The sequence below is a fragment of the Anastrepha ludens genome, chromosome 3 (genome assembly GCF_028408465.1).
Source record: "Anastrepha ludens isolate Willacy chromosome 3, idAnaLude1.1, whole genome shotgun sequence".
Lineage (NCBI taxonomy): Eukaryota > Metazoa > Arthropoda > Insecta > Diptera > Tephritidae > Anastrepha > Anastrepha ludens.
Genome location: NC_071499.1, coordinates 98,535,828 through 98,557,321, shown reverse-complemented (window position 1 = coordinate 98,557,321; position 21,494 = coordinate 98,535,828). Strand labels below are relative to the sequence as shown.

Below are 21,494 nucleotides of genomic sequence, written 5' to 3'. Positions count from 1 at the left end.
AATAATGTCTTTGATAAGACTTGAAATGAACTCAGAGCCCTTGCACAAAACCATGTTCGATGGCGAAGAGGAATTGTCGACGCCCTATGCTCCAATTAGGAGATGGAGGAGCCATTAATTTAGTTTGGAAAATTACTTTTATTCAATTCAATGTAAAAAATGTGTGGAAATAATAAAAAATTAAGAATCAATTTACTTTTGCTCGATATGATTACCTATTGCCTTGAGTGCCTATATGCCCTTGAGACGGTCCAGAAACGAATCGGAAGCTGCCCGAATGTGAGTTGCAGGTATTTCGGCCCACTGGCGGACAATGGTTTTTTTCAGCGCCTCGAGACTGGTGAATCTTTTAGTTCGGACCTTGCTCTCCAAAATGGCCCAAAGAGAATAATTCATCGGATTCACGTCTGGTGAATCTGAGAGCCATTGTGTGGACGTTATGAAGTGCGGAAAAATATTTGTCTGCCCACGGATTCAAAGCAACCTCCAGAATACGTTCGCAATAATATTTCGCCTTTACCTTATCGCTAGACTCGATGAAAACGATTGGAGGGTGCCCATCTGCGGTTACAGCGGCCCTATCCATTAACTGTGGCGAGTGCTGCCTCCTGGTGGCCAATCGATAACTCAAATTCTCATATGAACGGTCGCTAAAATAAACCCTATCGGTTTGAGAGTTTAGGAATTACTCAATTTGAAAATTTTTTCCGTCTGAAAACATAATGTTCGGAAATTGACCGCTTTCGGCCAGCGAAGCAACTCCTTCGCTCCCTCAAGTCTGACTTGTTGCTGCATTGGTGTGAGATCATGTGTCTTTTGGATCTTGTAAGGCTTGACTTGACGATCATTTTTCAGTATGCGGCGGATGCTCCGGTCGGATATTTTCAGTCTTCCGCCATTTGATTGGAACTACGTCGGGAATTTCGCTCAAGTCACTTCTTCACTTTTTGAACCATTTCACGTAACATTGCAGTATTTTGATGACCACCTCTACGACGTTTCGCCATGCTACCATTATCATTGTAACGAGTAATGGTGCGATAAACAAAAACTTTATTTACTTTAAGGTACTTGAGCTCTCGAACAATCGTTGGTTATGATTTTCCAGCAAAATTTAATGCAGTCACACTATTACGTTTGAAATCCATTACTGATTTTCTTTTTTCCCGTTTACTCTCGGCAAAATGCTTCCGCGCGCTTGTAAACAATACTCTGGACTGTCATTTAGCCAACCAACAGACAGCTGACGCCCAGCGGCAGCCCTTGGTCGGGAAAAACCCGAGTCATTCCGGTAACATAGAACCGGCTGCCATGGGTTTCATACGCTGATGATTGCACGATAATAACGTCGGGTAATGACATTGATGGCCTGTGCGCCAATCTTTCTCGCTTTTTCCCGCACAAAGGCCATGGCGACCCTCTTTACCATCTGGACAAAAGAGGTCAAACTGCAACTTAAGGTAAAAGACGATGACACACCAATTCCGACTGTTAACAACCACAAAACTTTGGGTGCAACCTACGACAGTTTGTTCTCTTTTTCTGCGCACATAACCGAAATTGTAACTAAAGTCCAAAATCGCAACAAGGTTCTCAAATCGCTTGCCAGCAGCACTTAGGGCAAAGAAATGTTGCTATCGACATTTAAGGCAATGGGCCGGCCGGTTCTAAACTACAGGGTCCGGCACTTGAGGTGTAATCAACTTCGATGATGCACTGGCATCGTTCTCACGACAGTAGGTTCTACGTTACCGAAACGACCCGGATTGTCACTGGAATGTTTATGCTGCTACAACAACAACAGCAACATGCACTGGCATCAGCTGCTAAATTTCCACAATTTGGAAACGTTGTTCTGGCGTTAAACGATGCATGATGACTTGCCAAGCCCAGTTTGCCATTCTCAGCTGTCAAACCTTAATTATCGGTTTCGATAGTTCTCACGCAGCTTAAAAAACAAACTATTTTTCATTTCCCACTAGTGAGTAACGTACTTTGTAATATAGATTAAAAAATAATAAAATATGTGAATGATGTAACTGGAGTTGTTCTGATGCAGGTTACTTATTTGAAACGAGAAGAAAGGCCGCCTACGCAGAAACTAGACGTGGGCTTATTTGGTTTTGTCCAGTGTATTTTAATGGGTTTATATACGGACCCTAGAATGTTGGGTTATGTTTGATAATTAGAAAAGTTAATCTATGCCCTTTCGGATGAGAGCGGCTCCACCTACATATAACCCAAATACTGTGTGGTAGTTAAGCAAAGTTTAGACAAATATTCTAATCAGAAAAGACTAGGGAAATTTCTGGACAAAAAAAATAAAAAACAACAAAACTAATTTTCATAAATTGAGAAAATTAGTGTGATGTATATAAACAAAATAGAAAGGTGTTTGGTTATTGGACTAGCATATTTCTTTTGCAAATTTTTAACTTTGTCCTTAGATATCTTTTCTCATGTAATTTTTTATTTAATGGATGATATTCTAAACTCGTTTCGAGTATGCCTTATTATCGTACTCTATCTTATTTTAAATTAACTGTATTGTTTTGTAGTATTTACGATTAAATTTCGATATGTACATAAAAGAGATTATCTGAATCTTGCAAAACCCTCGCACTGATCATGGACGGATCCCGCATCCCATGAAGAAACACAAAAACAAAATGAATACGAGAAGAGATTTGCAATATCCGCAAAGTATGCAACATTAAAACCCATGCATTTTTTCAGGCTGTGAATTCTAGAATAACAAATACGCAATTCAAACTATTTGGGTAGAGCTAGATTTAGGAGACTCCCCTACAGACAATTGTAATTTCCTAGTCAGAAAACTGGTAACTTATTTATGAAGTATGTGGTATATAAAATTATATCATCGTAATTACATCGGTCAGCCCTCTTAATCCAAAAAGCGTGGGAACATATTTACGATACCCTAAACTTTAGTTCTTTTAATACACATTTGCTGTATGTATACACATATATAGTTAATTTTTTAGTTTTGAATAACAGGCAAAAATCTCCCATAGAATGGTATTTTCGAAAATGTGAAACACAGCCGGATTTGAAGTAACTTTCTTTATGAAACCCGGCAGAGTAACTATACGCAGATAATTAATAATGATACATTTTTAAGGTATCAGGTATTACTAACTTTTAGAAAAATTTGTAGCATTTACACACATGTATATGTTATAAACTCCTTTACGTGGTTAATTTTTCAAAATAGTTTTAGAAGTGAGCAGATTACAACTTTACAACTTAAAAGAAAATTCTTATGTCCACTTTTTCAGTACTAGTTTTTCTATGATTTCCAATTAAACTAAGTATAAACACACAATTCTGCAAGCTTAAATTCATTAAAGCATACACCAGTTAAACTGACACTGAAAAACCGACCCTTAGACTATACTACATCATATAAGGGTGGGGTTTTAAGTTTAGGTTGTGCACCAATCTAAACCTTCTCCAATTTTACTAGCAACTTTGCTCCATCTAAGCATCATTATCGGGATCACGACTTCTTTGTTTTAGAAAAATTTAACCGACAAATGCTCTCGTTGATAACAGAAAAGTTTTAGTTTTAATTACAATACAAATGTCCTCTCAGATGGTTTTAATAGCAAATCAATGGAAAGTTATACATACATGCATTTGAAGCGTTCACTGTAACACATTGCACTTTCCCCGATGCTGGCAAACAATTTTCGTACCTACGCAAATGAGATAACTCCTGCTGGTAGTTCCATCTTAATAAACCGGTAAACAAAAAGTTTTCAAAACTTTTTCGAACCTTCAACATCAGTAAACAAAGTAAAATTTAAGATTTCCTTCTACTGTCAGATAGTTGTGACGTAGATATCAGGAATGCAGTAATGCGTTTATATATATTGGTCATAAAATGCACATCTATATTTATAACGTGACTAAATTTTAGTTATTGTTAACATAATTTGACATACATAGGTCGCTTGCCATAAGATATCAAATTCCATGAGAAAAATCTTTTCATTTACGAGCGCAATTTTTATTTCTGACCATTTAGCAGCTAGATCTGAGTTCACTTTCCCTATAACTACTACATCCAATAAATAGTTTATGATTATTATAATACGTTCACATATAAATGATGATCTACTTTTTCGGGCTTAACTCTCAATCATTATTATTATTATATTATTATTTATTATTAAAGTCAAACATACAACCATAGGTTATTTTTACATAAAAGGATTAACAGTAGAATCAAAATTAAAATTACCGCTAGTGGTAAAGAAGTTGAAGTTGGAGAAAGAATTAAAAAGGGAAAGTAATAATACGTTCGGAGGATGTTTCCACGTGTCGAAGTCCACGCACGTGGGGAAAGTTACTGACCGCCATTCACTTTGGAGTGGCCAGGACGATTCTTCTGCATATGGTTCAAGCAGCTCACAACGTGCGGGATTAGCCCACGTATCCTCTGGGTAGCTTCCGAACACTCGTTCGGGAGTGAGCTAACGTGAGAAGGCGAAGCATTCCAGAATAGCTGGTTGTGCGATGGGTTTGGGACCCGCCACATAAAAATCGCCGCCAATGAAAAGAATATCCACGTCAATGACGTAGAAAATCAGAAACACTAAAAATCGGAGAAAAAGGCAGTGGAAGCAATATTTTGACTGAAGAATTCGGTTTCAGAACGCTGTGTGCACAACGGGTTCGTGTTCATAAATTGATCAAGAAGGTGTTAGCATAAGTTTTTCGGGATGCGAAAGAAATTTTCTTTGTGGGTTACTTGTAAACTGGTAAATCAATAAAGACTGAATATTATTGTAACCTTTTAGAACAGCTGAGGAAAAAAATAGTCAAAAGAGACCCCTTTGTAAAAGAAAAAAAAATTGCATCAGGACTGTGCACCGTGCCACAAGAGCATTTTGACAATGGCTAACATCCATGAATTAATGTTCGAATTACTGGAGCGTCCACTGTATTCACCAGATTGGATTGTCTTCCTCTTTGTACGACCACGTTTAAATTCATAATCTACTGTAATAATTGGTGGAAAAAAGTCCTTATACAGTTTCAACATTCGTTCAGAAATTTCTTTTGGTTTAAACCTTCCAAAATAAGAAATTCAATCATTGTATGATACTTAATATTTTCTATTGTAAAAATACAGTGACACGCCGATACTGAATGGCTAGTAAACAAAGAATTAATTGAGAGATGGAAATGGAACTTCATATATGTTCATATGAAAAGTGAAAAGAAAGCAGAAGTCGCTTTATATGCCTTTAAAGGTATCCTAGGAAGAAGATGGGGTCTTTAAACCAAGTATACATTGTGGTTTTAGAAGGCGGTTATACTACCAAGTTTAACGTATGGTTCGGTTGTTTGGTGGAAAGCTCTAGAGAGCGAATACAACATCAAATTACTTGGGAGAATACAAAGAACTGCACAGGCAAAGAACTAACAGTCGGTGCAATCAGATCATGTCCTAGGGAGGCTCTGAACGCTCTGACACACGTTATTCCGGTAGATCTACATATCAAATTTACAAAGCTGTAGATTGCAGCAAAAAAGAGAAATGTGCATTATGCAAAGACGCACATGCAGCCGGAAGTGCAAAGTGTCCGCTTTACCACCATAATAATAATATCAACCACTGCAAATGGGCACAGAGCCTGCTGTTGTTGGAGCCAGTAGCACCAAAAAATACGTGTGATTGGGCGGTAGAAAAAGAGCGATTTGGGTGACCGGAGACAAAAGTGCTCAATGTAGGATGACGGCAGAATACGAAGGTTTCACCTGGGTTAAGGTACAAAACTCCTACCTAGTGAGCTGCTTCGCGCCACCTCGCTGGTCAATCGAACAATTTGAAAGAGTGATATCACTTATGGAAACAGAGCTGAGCGGAAAACGACCAATAATAATTACTGGAGACTTCAACGCATGGTGTACCGCATGGGGAAATAAACACACCAACGCAAGAGGAAGGGCTACCGAAAAAACATTCGTGAGAATGAATATGGAACTTCTGAACGATCCCAGAGTATACACATTCGACAATGGGAGAGGGCAATCTGTTATTGATTTAGCCTCTGCAGATCGTGCGACTGCATCAAAAGTTAAGTGGAAACTGACGTAAGATATCCACACCCATAGCGATCATCTAGCCATTGTACTGGAGACCAATATAGCTGCGAATATACCTCGCCACACCAAAGTCCAGCATCTTGCGTGGAAACGAGGGGCTTTCAACGAAAGCGCTTTCCGCAAAGTATGGCAAAGCTGCGAAATAGGGACCGATTCATCAGAGATGATGGCAGGAGGTATAGAGATGCGACTAATGGCAGCATGTGAAAATGATGATGAAATAGCAGAGAGAAATATGCAAAAAGGCGAGGAGGAGATACCAAGGAGCAAGAGGAAGACCGTTTTTCGAACAACTCCCCGAAGAATTCCGAGCGCAATGCCGAAAACTAAGAAAAGCCATTGCAGCGAGTAAAAACAAATGCTTTAAAAAGATGATTGATGGTGCTGATGACAATCCGTGGGGTATTGCGTACAAAGTGGTGATGGCAAAAGTTAAAAGTTTTAAATCTCCTCAACCAATATGCCCTATTCTGCTACAGTAAGTTAATAATGACGTGAGTACGACTTGGATGTATACCAGGCACCTGCACTATCGGTAGCAGAGGTGCTGAACACACTGGTTCGTATAAACGATAACAAAGCGTCGGGTCCTGACGGTATACCCAACATTACATTTAAGGCAGCGGTTCGTGTTAGTCCAATTGTATTTGCTAACTTTTATAGCAGGTTTCTGCTCGAAGGAACGTTCCCCAAGAGTTGCAAACAACAGTTTAGTCCTACTGTTGAAGACCGGTAAGCAACCTGACCAGCCGACGGCGTACAAGCAACCATTTTTTTTTTTTTGTGGGGGGTGAGGAGGGTTAAAAATGCCTTCGCACTTACATCGACCGTCGTCAACTGCGTCGAATCGTGTAGCCACTAAAACAATCCCTCCTCCTCTTCTTGGGAGACTCCTTTCCCGGAGCTACGGAGCTACCTTGCATTACTTCGGGAAGACCCAGAACAGTGTTCATTAAATGGACCAATACTATTCACCCACCTCTGGGTCCACCATATTTGTAACGAACTGCATGCTATAGGCTCGTCTTCTAATATCTCAGTGCCGCCATACCAGTGGTATGTGTGGCATGCTCTCAGATTCCTCTCACATGGGCGTATGGATGTTATACGCTATGGAGGTTTCTTTTTCATCTGCAGCAAAGAAGATGTTGTGGTAGTATTATACCGTCTTATGCCGTCGTGAGCCCTCCTATCGAGGGCTGATTTGTTTTCCCCTGTTTTTGAGCTGCCACTCCGCGCGTTGCAGGTGCAGCATTATCCTCTTTACAAAACTTTAACTGCGTTACAACAGTAATGTGATGCACACATGTTATTGATTAAGCTGTCTGCGCTCAGCTGTTCGCCCAAGACTAACTCAAGCGTTCGGCGTTCTTCGTTGAAGCGATTGCAGTAGAAGAACACATGCTCCACGCTTTCTATTGCATTGCTGCAGCTTGGACAGAAGTGTCCTCAAAGAGAAAACGATGGAGGTACTCCAAGAAACATCCGTGACCGCTCAATATTTGGGTTAAATAGTAGTATAAGGCACCGTGACTTCTACTTACCCATTGGCTAATTTTGGGGATAAGTCTATAGGACCAACGTCCGTTAACAGACGAGTCCCATCTGCTTTGCCATTTTTCTAACGAGTGCAGACGTTCTGTAGCTTTCGCTTCAGTTGTCGGCTTTACTCTTTGTCTATCATAAAGTTGCCCCATTTCCTGCACAAGTATATCTATTGGGAGCTTTCCACCGATGACGCAAACCACGTCGTCGGATACGGTACTGTATGCGCACGCGATTCAGTGCATTTTACCGGTGCACTTGAGCTACTGGTCTAACATTTGATGGCTTAGCTGCCCATATAGGAGCAGCATATAAGATGACTGAATCCACCACACTTGCCAGGACGTGCCTTCTGGCGCCTTGCGGTCCGCCTATGTTTGGAAGAATTCTTGTAAGAGCACCGTTGCCTGCCGCTGCTTTGGAACCCACATTTGCTAAATGTTGCTTAAGCAGAGCCGTGCTTCAATCATTACGCCTAAATACTTTATTGCCTTTTGCGACAGTATGTCATTGTCACCTATCCCCAATTCCATGAACTCTTTTTTTCTTCGCGCAGTTACGAGGACCGCTGCTGTTTTTGTACGGCTATCTTTAGCCCCGCTGCAGAAAGCCATAGTTGGACCCTAGCTGCTGCATCATTACACCACATTACAGGTGGTCTAACTTCTTGTCCGTGACCTCGAGGGCGATGTCATCGGCATAGCCTACCAGTGTTGCTTTCTCCGGCAATTTTAAGCTTAGTATTCCGTTGTACATGGCATTCCACAGTGAGGGTTCAAGGACTGATCCCCGAGGGACGCCACCAGTGACTTTATGTGTCTTTAGATCGCCACCCGAATCATACTGCAAGATTCTATCCCTAAAGTAGCTTCTTATTATGCGTATTAGATATCCAGGGACTTGGAGATTTCTTAAGGACAGTCAAATGTTTGACCACCTCGTCGAATTGAACGCATTTTTCACGTCTATCGTGATAATTGCGCATAACTTCATGCGTGTGTGTCCTCCGCTAATGGCTTCGCGCACTATATGTGTCACCGTTCTAATAGCGTCTAACCGTTGCACTTTCCATCTGCGCGGGAAGGTCCCTTCATTAAGGCATGGGCATACATAGTCGCAAAGATTTCTGGCGTCGCCTGCACTGCTGCCTTAAAGGCAATGTTAGCAACGCCGTCTGGACCCGGTGCTTTGTTGTCTTTTATACGCCTTAACGTGCTTAAGACTTCTTGTGTTGTAACTAGCGGAATGTAGTCGATGTACGTCGCCATTTGGTGTCGGTCACTAATTTCCTCCTGTTGGGGAAAAATCTCCATTACCACTTGGCTGAGCAGGATGTGGCAAGTAGGTCGCGGTGCTCGCGGTTCTTTCACTTTCTACATTACCGTTCTATAAGCAAGGCCCCAGGGATCATTGTCAGCGCTGTTTCGCATTTCCTCAAAGCATCGAGTTTTGCTCCGTTCGCAAGCTGTTTTCAGCTCAAACTTGAGTTCACGGTATTCGGCGCGCAGCACTGCCCATTTTGGGCGATGTCTACCGCCTTTCTTCGCACTTTATTACTGGCTTTACGTATACTGGCTATCTCCTTTGTCCACCAATAGACGGGTTGGTTTTCTTTTGTTGCTGAATCTGAAATGCTAACATTTCTCCAAATCAATATTAAGCTCTCGGCGTTGAAGGCAAGTTTCTTCCATTTTTGTCGCGTCTTTCGTTCTTCTGGCAGTTGTATAGCGTTGTGTATCTCAATTACTATAGCCAAATGATCGCTGTGAGTGTACAAATATTCATCTACGATCTATTTTGCGCGGTTTACTGTGGTGGAATCTGTAAGAGCGAGGTCGATTATTGATTGCCCACTGGCGCAGTCGAATGTGTTCACTCCTGGGGTTTTGAGCAGAACAAGGTCCATTGCTGCCATAGTTTCTTCTAATAATCGCTCTCTCGGAGTTGTGTACCGACTACCACATGTCCTCGACCGTGCATTAAAGTTTCCTGCGGTGAGAATCGGCCGCTTTCCTCTTATCTCAAATTCCAGTGCTGTCATCATGGGTTCAAAATCATCTAAGCTCCACCTTGGTGGTGCATTGCAGCTCACATAGTATAAACCATCTAGCTTCGCCCATGAGAATCCGGCATTTGCAACAGATATCCTATTCTGGGGTGTCTTGCTGCCCACCACCCAGATTGCTACTAGCTTGCCAGAATCGGTTATCCAATTGTGCGATTTGATGTCTACGAAAATTTCCGAGAGAAGAGCCACATCCACTTTGTTTTCTACAACCGTTTGCCTTAGACGTCACAGTGTTTGAAGTTTAGCTGCAAAATCTTCATGTTCTTATTTTGCGTACTGCTTCTTGATAGCGTGGGCATCTAGCGTTACCCGCCGCATGTGGTCTTTCGCATAGAACGCATTTTTCAGCGTTTGTGCAAGTTGCTGCTTGGTACCCATCCTTGCCGCATCGCCTGCAAAGCTTTGTGCGATCTGGTCCGTTGTATTAAAACACCTTTTTGGTGATGTGACCCCCGTTACCCGAGACCGTACCCAGCCCACCTTAAGAGATCCAAGCGGTAGTACCTTCTTACTGTCTTCAGCCTGGAGTGCAATGTAGATTTTTAATGGCTGTTTTATCCGGCTTTCTTACTTGCGCCTGCTCTGTGATTGCTTCGAGTAGCTCCTCGGTTGTGCTTAAGTCGGATATGAGACCATTGCATTTGCGTTGCAATGCCTTCCAGCACCTTTTCGAAGGATTTCTGGTAATCAGAAGAGTCACCTTCTTCCCTTTTTTTAACTCTATTAGGAGCTCACTTTTTTGTGTTGTCCGCATTGTTTTGACCCTATCACTGAGATCTTTCAATTCTACGCTGGGTTTCTCGTCGGTTTCTGCGGCGATTTTGACCTTATTTTCTTGCGGTCAGGCTATGTTGCTCCTTCTTGTGCTATCGATTCTGGACTGTATTCAGATCTCAGCCTTTCTCTGACGAAGGAATTCTTTTTTCAGTCACTCTTGCTGCTTTGTGCATCTGCGAAGGACTGCGAGTCACTTTAGGCATCTTTTCTTCCTTCAACTGCATGATCACCTCCGTGTGTGCAGATTTTATTTTGCTAACCATTTTGCTTATGTCATTGTGGACATTGCGGTGTGTGTCAGCATATTTCATAAGTCCGACAATTTCCTTTCCAAGGCGCCCAATCAAATCAGCTAAAGAACAAGCTTTTGGCTCCGATGCCAATGTCAGGTTGTTTTGATGGCTGTCCATCACCCGCGGTGAGTTCATCTGCCGCTGTTGCTTGTCTTCGTTGTGGCGTGTTGGGGTACTTGAGATCCACTCAAAGATGGAGATTGTGTGCGCTGCCACTCTGTTGGTTCGTTGTTGGCTCGCTGCCAAGCAAGTTGAATTACTTTCAACTGATTTGTTTGTCGCCGGTGTGTTACTTGTAGCGGCTGCTAGTTGCGGTGGAGTTCTACTGATAACAGAACTTCTCCCAAAGACTGCAGCTCCTCCTTCATCAACAGCATTATTGTTGTTTTCTTCATTGCTTTTTGTTTTTTTGTTTTCAATTTTGTACATGCTTTATGGGCCCAAACTCACAGCCACTAGCTCTGCAAGTGTATGTAGTTTCCGTAATTCCTATGGTTATCTATGGACCAATGAGGCTATACTAGGGTTGACACTGGTCCTTATAGGTACCAGTGTTCAGAGCCAAACTTCAAGCCGGAACTAATGGGGAGTAATCTCAACCCAACCTCCATGGTCACTTAAGACTACGCGCTTTGAGCGCTTTGTGAGACCTGCCAGGTTTTCATAGGGTGGAGAAACAATAAACCCTTCTGTAAGTCATTTCAGTTAGATTTCACTCCGCCTACTCAGATTACAGAGGCTTACTGCTGCAGCCCGATCACAATATGCCAATATCAGGATTTTACTGGAATCAATCCTGATGGCCCTCAGGCCGTACTGTCATATTATCACCAGCCGCTCCTAACAGTCGCTGACCAGGTAGCCGCCCCCTATGAATCAGACGCCCCTGGATTTTTTTTTTGTTTCATGTTCGCCAAGCCGTGACATGGCGAAGCTGACACTTATTTGTGAAAGGCGGTGTCGAGTCGCCTTGGACACAGAAACCTCATCGGGATAGCTGGCTTTTATACCGTGCCCTCCGTCTCTGCCGCTCTTTGTCGGGGGTTACTTATTTGTCAAAACTTATTCGCAACTAACCTGCTACTACAGGCCGTCCGGCTATTCGCAACCTGCCGACCCCCACGGTAGCTTAGAGCCCAGCTTAGTCGTCCGATCCCTAGGGAGTGAGGACTTCCGTGCCTTGGGAGCGTGGACCTCCATGAGTGCATTTAGGTTAAATGAAGCGGATCGTTGGAAGGAAGAAACTCATGCCAGTCTATTACTGCGACGAACCCAGTATACTTCGAAGAGGACTGACCACATCGTCCCGACCGTAACATTCAATAGAAATTTTGCCAGGAATGCTGCTAGACTATGTTCTTTAACCGAAAAAAATTTTTCAATGTTTTCCATAGTTTTTTGAAGGATTTTAGACAAATCCAAAGCCCTTCGGAAGGACATGCATAAGCTTCCCCACTTTCGGAATAAGAACTACTTTAATTTATTTCTACTTATCGGAAATGTATGACAGCTTGAGGCAAAAAAAAAAACGACCAAGAATCACGGTATCGGCGAATCATACACTCGTTGAAGCTCTATTGCAGCGATACCATCGGTACCAGGTGATTTATAAGGTCTGAAACTATTAACCGCCCCTCGAATCTTGGTTTCGGAGTCGTCAAAGTTTCTATTATAATGTTCATGGTTATACTATTCATTATGATATAACGCTGGGGTGGCAGATACATCAAGGATGCCTAAGCTACCAGGAAAGTGAAGTAATAGGAGATCCAGAGGATCCCTACTAGACATGATCCACGAACCGTCTGGTCTTTTAACAAAACCTGGGGGCTTGCATGTGAAGGCTCATAATTTCTTAAGCCTAGAAGTTTCCGTGGATGAGGAGTCTAAAAGAGTAAACTCAATATACCTATGATCTGAGAATGAGTTCTCATGGAGTTCAATGGAGATAACATCTGAGGCCAACGTGTTATCTAAAACCTCTTTCCTTTCTCTAGTGATAAAAGTCCGTTCCTCACCTATGTTATAAATGAGTAACCTAGCACCTGGATAAATTCTGCAAGTGATTTATGCGTTTCATTTATTTCACTACTTCCCCACAACGAGTGTTTGTTTAAAAATTAGTCGCGGTAATTCGTAGTAGAATGTGTAGAATTGTGATTCGTAGTAACACTAGTAATTTTCATGTAAAACTGTTTAGTCTTACAGTAAAATATGTTTAGTTGTATGTTGGGTGCAAAACAAATGTTTAATTTTTAATACAGCAAAATTATATATAAATATCTGTATTTTTGTCATTTGTGTTTTAGTCTGTATTTTTGGAATTTTTGCTTTTATTTACGAAAGTTTAAAAATCCTGACGTGATAGAGCAATTTAAACCCCGGAATCGGATTCTACGCAAAAAATTACAATACTTCGGAAATGACCCTACACTTTTATAGGACAAAACATTGTCGACCTGTGTAATCTTTATTTACATCTCACTATTTTCTTTGAGTTTTATAGTTTCAAAAATCTTTGGATTTTGCTCTTTCTTTCTCAAGAATGTCCTAGTAATTGATTTCCTAATTTTACTAAAATGCAGTAAGTCCCTAATATGGGTAAGTTCCTGCAGTCTACAAAATCATTTATGTCATTCCCACTTTCAAAAGTAGAAATAGAAACAATATCACCCATTACCGATCAATTTCCAAGCTTTCTACAATTTCAAAGCTGTTCAAACCCGCATTCTACAAAGTGATCACAACTCCTGCGGTTCGCCTCATACCCGCTGGCCAGTTGAAGGAAATTCATCGTAATTTCTCAGCGGTAGCAGCTGTTTCAGCAACCGAGCGTGACCACATACGCTAGGCTAATCCCAGGGATCCTCAAATAAAGGATCTCAATATAAAGTTTCAGCAACTGATAAATCACACACATTGAGCACATGACCCGTAAGTGTCCTGTGTGGTCAATCAAAAAGATTAAACTTTTAAACGGAAGACGTTAAAGCAAGAAGGTGGTGTTCCTTCTCAATTGCTTTCAACTCCTATGTATCGAAGCTTCCTCAACCGCCAAAGATATTTTAATTGAGCTTTCTTTATCTACACAGCGAGGCGATTATGCTCCCAGTTAAGGAAATATTATGATGATCCGCAAGCATTTCCTACTGGAATGTTATCGTAGGTTTTTGCTGGAGGCTGGCAGGAGGCATCTCTTCGAATTGACCGGCGAATTTCAGGAGCTATCCCGACACTAACTCGACCCCTCAGTGTATAGGCAGCAGAGACCTGCATGGCTCACTGTTTTCTTGAGTTCTTCATACGCTAAATTTCTTGCTCACATTCAGTCAATTGAACCAAAATATTTGGTCAAGTGCAGTCAGCTCATGCAGGCGAACGCATAGTTCAGCTCACTCAACACGTATGATCGAATGTATTCGGCTCAAATCTAATCATTGAACAAAAAGCAGCATTGAATGAAATTAGCATCGGCCTATGCGTTCAAACGATCAAACTTGTTCAAAGAAGTAATTGTCATTATTGTAAATAGCACATGTTCGAGCAAACGAGCGTTGGCGTGCAATGTACGCTGTAAATTGCATTTCATATTTGAAAGGATTAGTTGGTTTCAGCCGTTGTAAAATAATGTCAAACGATTATTATAAGTTTTAAGAAAAAAAAAGCAAATATGAAAATATAGTGTTTTTGCTTTAAAATTTTGCTTTTACTTTGCTATCGTTACATGCAAAAACTCATGCGGAATCATACGTGTTCAAACCGGCTCATTTGGCTGTATAGCCCTTTTATTCTTGCTCAAAAAAATGAATGTACAGCCGAACGAGCAAATACCCGAAACGGCTGCTATGAAGACGATCGGTGATAACATCGGAGAGCTAAAACGCAGCACATGATTTGATTGAGCTGAAATAAACAATGACAATAACTTATTTGAACAAGTTCGATCGTTTGAACGCAAAGGCCTGCTTTTTTGTTCAAGCGAAGCGTATGAATGTTTTGCACTCAACCGGTGCAGTTCTCTGATAGGCAGGCCATAAACCTCATTTATCAGGAGCCCCTTACCACCTTCTTAAGCTCCCACCCCAATTGCCGAACCCACCCGAGCGAAACAGCATATTTCCTGGCCCTATCGATAGATGAGATTGACGATGACGGCCGGTAACTTCACTGTATAAAATTTTATGAATGAGTTTAAGCTTAGTTAAAGCTCTTTTGGCCCATCAAAGTGGAATAATATGACGAGTTCGTCAGCCAGTACTTTTTTGAAAACCTCGTTGAATCATTGGTGCGGGCCTACTATTCAGAAGTGTGTAGGTTCGAATCTCCCTGCATGAAGATCAATATCAAACCCCCGAGTGTATTTCTGCCATGACAAAGCTCTGGGCCCCTCTATTTGTGGAATATCATCACAGACACACATTACAAATAGGAAGAGGAGCTCAGCCATATACCTAGCAGAAGTATATGCGCCAATTATTATTATTATTAATAAAACATATTTAGATTTTGTAAAATTTTTCCATATCACCATTTCTGCGAGGTATTCTTTGTTTTCCAGCTTAGCTTTGGTGGCATCTATTTTTGACATATAATTGGTAGATGTATGTATATCTTGTACACATGTGAAAAGGAATTGCCACTGCTATGTTAAACAACATTATAAGCCATCTCTTTATATCCATAAGCAATTAGAAAATTTTATTGCATTTGTATGCGTAAATTCATAACTTTTTGCTTACATATATGTATGTCTGTGAAACGCATAGTATGGTATTCCTAGATAAGGTAATTGGTATGTTTGAGCATAGTCTGAGAAAAAACAGTTGTAATACTTTCACATATAAGTAGATGATCTACTTCTTCGCGCTTATTAATACAGTCACATATAAGCAGATGATCTACTTTTTCGCGCTTCTGTAAAATCCGTAATTAAAAAGCGCGATTTCCCATACAAAATTCCTCTCCCAAAATATGACATTATAAAATAATCCTAAGTAATAACCAGACTTTTTGACATACAACCCTGGGTTTCTGTGTTATCGATGATTATTATTACGAATGTAAGGAGAAACATCAAAATAAGAACTAAATGAAATGGATGCCGGCAAAGAAAACAGGTCTGTAAACATAATTATAATAAAATTTGTGTTAAGTATTATTAATTTGTAAACATAATTATAATAAAATTTGTGTTAAGTATTATTAATTATGGATTCATTTTACAGAAAAATGCGTGTGTCCATGAACGTTTTGCCCTCTTTTTTACTTATTATTAAAAGTAATATAAAATATCCTATGCGCATTGTTGCCATACTTTTTTTCAACCTTAGTAAACGTCGCTTTCGGAGTTCTCCAACTGTTTTTTATTAGCAGCCAATTGCGCAATTAAATTAGCTATTCCTTCTCCTTGTATTTTCTTCATATCGTTAATAATAATTAAAGAAACCAAAAACACCGAAATATTCCACCAAAATAATTTCTCAAAGCAGTATTGCCAGCTGATTGTCAATTTAGAGGGTAATCTGCCATATGTGAACGGGTAGATTAATTTGGTGGATTTATAGTTGATTAATGCATATGTGCACCTTGCTGCCAGGGCGTATCTATGGTACGCCTTGCTTGCTGCCTTAACATTGCATTTTCAAAATCGCTTCAAGCAAAATGGATTGAATTCGCACATTCCAATAGCACCAAATTTGAAATTAGGTTGCGATATTACGCAATGGCAGCTGATGTTAAAACAGTGATGGCAAAAAATTGTGTAAGACAGACATGTTTTAACAGTGAAATTCACGGTCTCCACCTAACATTTATGTTTTATTGAGGTTTTATCCTTTAAAAACTTTAGAACATGCGACAATTCACACTTATGACAACTTGTAAATCACTTCAGTGTTTTCTAGACTTTATTAGCTTTGTTTTTTAATTGATACTTTCCACTTATAAAAGTTCTATTCCCAATTTACGCTGCTCTGTTAGATTTTTGGAAAATTTTTAATATAACGTAACACGCTTTGAAAAACAGGTTGTAGGGGTGTAACCTCATCTTAAACCATATAACCGCTCTCTTCGGAGGCCTTTGCTGAAAACAGTGAACGACGCACGCAGTCCCTAACCGCAGCCCCTAACGAGCACAAAAACTCATCTTGTGAGAACAACTGCGTTCTTTTAGTTAGTGCCCATTTACACGAGGAGACAACTGGAAGGGAAACATTTTGTTCGGTGGTGAAGGACGGCCGCGGAAGAGAGAAGGGAATTTGTCTCCTGTACTGGCGACACGCTTTGTGCTTCTTATTCGTATTTCCAATCTTAAAGCAATTTTTGACAGTTGCTTCATTTGTTTTCTCCTTTTGTGGGAGAAGGTTCGGAGTTATATGTTGGTTTTCAAGCAAACGGAAGATAACGAAGATGACAAACATCCGAACACTGCTTGGGAAATGCACGATCATTTTTGCTAGTAAAGTAGGTATAATTTAAAATATATTATGGGGCATTTTTATGTTGAATTCTAATTTTCCCCGTATTTCTAGATACTCAAGTTTATTTTAAGTTAATTATTTATGTATGAAAGATTTTTAATTTAATTTTTTTTATTCAAGTACAATAATTTATAAATAATTATATTTAAATAAAAAAACAACAAATTATTTATTATTTAGCCAGTTTGCATTTTTCATTCATATATTTAAGAAATTGTTGACGAACGTTTTCCGCTTTACATGTAAGCGCGTGCGATAATACATCCGAACCAGACGATGCTAAAGCATTAAATGTCAAAATGTTGCCGAAAACAATTTTGCCCGTGTGGCCGCGAATGAGACATGAAAAGAGAATTTCCAGTGTCTCCCTTCCAGATGTCTCCGTGTGTAAATCGGGTATTACATATTTACACAATACAGCGGTGTGTATGTGTGTTTGGTTGTGTCGACACAATGTTGCCATTGATATTTTTGTTTATATACTTTTACACACATCCGCGTTATCAGTTACAATTTTTAATTGTTTAATAAACCAAAGCCAAACACCACCAAATACAAATAGTTCATTTATCTAAAATAACATTATCCATCATTGTTTTATTTTAATAAAAATTATAATTTTTCTAAATCTATTTTGTGAATCATTTCGAAATGTACTGTTTGGGAACACTGTGTGGTGAGGGAGCAATCAGCTCACAGGGTTTTACGGGAATTTTCAAATATCGTGAAATAAAATCTACGATACTACGATACGGAAGGAAGGAATTTTTCATTTACATGGGGTTCTCATTAGTTTGATCGGAGCATCTGCCACGGGACCGCGTTTCCGTCGTTCACTGTTTTCAGCATTATAGTTTTTAAATAATTTATTGTTCAAGTTGTGTAATTTAGCGAAAAGTTGGTGTTGCCAGACTCCTCAAATAAAAACAAAGTTCGCGTGTAGAGACGTTCACTGGGAGGTTATTTGGAAATATGCAGAACTTTTTGCGTTAGGTTAGAATTGAGAAACATTTTGGAAACATAAACATATGAAATTGAATTTTACAGTAGCGTCGACTAAACGGGTTTTTGGAAACTTGTAAAATTTTTGCAGTGAACCACCTTCCGCGTTAGTGGATTCAAACTCGGGCTACGCCATCCGTAGTGTTTTTGCGTAGAACTTCCCGTAATATCCCAAGCTGTAGTGAAGTTTCTGAAGGCACTTTGAAAACAGTTAATTCCAAATATATTCTTTCTAGAATATATGGGAGCTATAAAGATTATTTCTGAACCAACCCCTAACATTCCCCCGAAGTTTCATTAAATAAGTTATTATGCTTTACCAAATTGCCCATGTTACATTATACCAAACCGCACACAAATTTTTTTCTCGGCGCAGCAACATTGCTTGCCACACTTTTTTGTTAAATTGAGCCAAAATGGTTTTGTGCAAACTGTGCAGGATGTACATATACGAGGTGTTTCAAATTTCGAAGTTTCAAATTTCGCGGGCTACGTACACATCGATTTTCGATTACTATTATTTTTTTATATTGGTACACTTTTAGCAATATAGCATGTTTAGTTTGTTTGTGATAGGCATAAATAAGATTTGTGTTTTGCGCGTTCGGCGATTTTCTGCTGTCGAAAAAATTTATCAAAGAAGTTGCATTAAATTCCGTGTAAAAAATGGTTGAGAAAGTGAGGAAATTTGTTATGGAGAATCGTGGGATCGCAATGAGGGAAGTTGCTGAGGATGTCCGCATATCGGTTGGCCCATACCATGCAATCTTTTCGGACATTGCAGGCATGAAGCATGTGACAGCAAAGTTCGTTCAAAAATTGCTGAATTTGTACCAAAAACAGCGTTGCATGAGCATCGCTGAGGAATTATGAAATGATCATCGTTCACGATCAATATTTATGTAAAATGTTCATAGCTGGTTATGACATCGAAACCAAAGCCCAATTGTCCCAATGGAATAGTTCAAGTGCCAAGAGTCGATAGCACAAAATCGCCGAGCATGCAAAACACTTGTCTAATTTATGCCTCTCACAAACAAACTTAACATGATATGCTATATTGCTTAAACCGTGAACACATCTTCGGGACGAGTCGAATGTACGTAGCCTGCGAAATTTTAAAATTCTACTTAATTTTTTAACCCACCTCGTACGTAATTTTTAACTCTCTAACAGATATTGTGTGTTTGAACTCTATGTAGACGTGGTATTAGAGCGTTTCAATTAACTACTTTCGTAAGGGTGTGGCAATATTACGACATTTTACATCTTATTTGGGAGTTTTTAATATTTTGGTGCGTTGTTGGAAGGTGTTTAATAACAAAAATTTCGAAAGCTGTGGAAAGGTCATTAGATTTGATCACAAAGACGTGACAAAAAATGTTCAACTTAAGCGCTATGATAGAATAATACATTGATATAAATCGTATTTTATTGGCAAGTGTTTCTTCGCAAATTATTGACTGGTAGTTTTTCTGGAGTTGACAAATATATTGATATCTTACATGCGTGTGTATTTGTTGAAATGATGTTGTCATAGCTTAAAGCAATACCCACAAATTTGTTAGCAGCGTAAACTAATTCATGAAAACTTTTATATTTTAGGAGTTGTACTAGAGTACATGAATAATTTGTGTGAAATTAATTCTTTTCCAAAGGTTATCGTTTAATGTGAAATTTTTGGGTGTAAGAGGCGTCAATAGTGACCCTGAAGTATAAGGCGGAGCTCGGTAAAGGATTTTTTTTGAAACATTGCAATTTTGCTCCGGGAATTGTATAGTGGTTTTAATCATTTGATTATTGATTTAGGAACCATATATTGTAAAGCTATGGATTAACAATTTCAGTTACTCCAAAGGAACCGAACTAGTGTGATTCTAGTGAATTTATGTATATGTAATGATTTTTGCGTGTTCTTCGGTAAATATTAGAATGGGGTACAAAAGTTACCATTGAAAGCGGGAGTCATATACCCCCTTTTAGAAACAGTACTGTTAGAGGTGTTCTCCCAATTCTACAAGTCAAAACCTCGATCTAAACTTTCCATTACTACCACAATATATTTGTAGGGAGAGAGGGCGTGGCGCCGCCCAATAGGAATAGAAAGGGGAACATTTCCATATGGTGCCCCAGAAATAAAAAAAAAAGTTTATAAGGGGGGTTGACGGGGTATTCTACTTATAGTTTAAAAGTTATTTGATTTCAAAATTTGTAAAATTGACCAAGAATTCTCCTGTTTTGGATATTTCAACAAACAGAAGTGCTGCCAGACATCTTATAAATAGGCAATATAAAACATTTTAGAAGATAATAAATCAATAAAAGTACAAAATTTTCTAGTTTATTTCTATATTATATACGTCTAGGCATAATAAATATATATATATATATAAATCGCGCAATTTTTAATTACAAATTTTCAATATTATTAGTATTTGATATAATACTTGTTTATACATACATCTACATACATATGTTATATCTAAAAAAATAGCGCCGCGATTTCTTATTCCAAATTTTCACTGTATTATTAATATTTGATATATACATATATATACCTACATATATTTTTTTATTTAACAAAAACAAAAGCACTGATGGTAAAAATTCGGAACAAAAATCGCGCGATTTTCGCCATATTATTAATATTTGATACATGTATATAATATATAAGTTATATTAAAAAAAGCGCTACAGGCGAAAATCATCTCATTATTCTAGTAGAAGAGTGTGCGGAAATGATGTTGCTTCGTTTTAATTCGCGTTCACATTGTTTTCTTTGCTTTTGGCACCACTCCGTTTCAGCGATGCTTTTTAGCTATTGTCAATTTGCCTGGCATATTTGGAATTTGCAACTTAATTTATGGTATATATCAATAAAAAGAAGAAGTAAGAAACGGGTGTGTCATGTTTAATAATTATTAAAATAAATGTGATAATGTATCAAAATTTGGTGAAGGTAAAAGACAAATTTTATTAACAAATAACTTAAAAACCATTATTAACTGAATAAGGTTGGTGCTAGTTTTAGCAAGATAACCGTTAAATCAACATCTCCTGGGAGTTTCATTGGAAAATTCGTAATATTTCTCTCAAAACAAGTGACGGGTCATCGTAAGGAGTCCTCGCCTTTTTTACTTATACCTGAAAATATTAATTTAGAGATAAAGTGTGGAATATCAATACAATTAT

The 21,494-nt window shown here is 39.1% G+C and overlaps 2 protein-coding genes across 11 annotated transcripts in view; one reads left to right on the top strand and one right to left on the bottom strand.

Moving 5' to 3' along the window:
• LOC128858560 (probable cyclin-dependent serine/threonine-protein kinase DDB_G0292550) overlaps positions 1 to 3,881 on the bottom strand; it is an 85,947-nt gene extending 82,066 nt beyond the window's left edge. For 3 of the 7 annotated variants that reach the window (XR_008454030.1, XR_008454029.1, XM_054094952.1), the window contains exon 1: positions 3,655 to 3,880. The gene's annotated coding sequence lies outside the window, so the exon portion shown is untranslated. Of the gene's footprint in view, positions 1 to 3,654 lie in introns of all 7 variants that reach the window. The other 4 variants (XM_054094950.1, XM_054094946.1, XM_054094951.1 and 1 more) reach the window with 3 other exon arrangements.
• Positions 3,882 to 19,533: 15,652 nt separating this feature from the next.
• LOC128858558 (uncharacterized) overlaps positions 19,534 to 21,494 on the top strand; it is a 43,194-nt gene continuing 41,233 nt past the window's right edge. Inside the window, exon 1 of one of the 4 annotated variants that reach the window (XM_054094945.1) lies at positions 19,534 to 19,597. The gene's annotated coding sequence lies outside the window, so the exon portion shown is untranslated. Of the gene's footprint in view, positions 19,769 to 21,494 lie in introns of all 4 variants that reach the window. The other 3 variants (XM_054094942.1, XM_054094944.1, XM_054094943.1) reach the window with 3 other exon arrangements.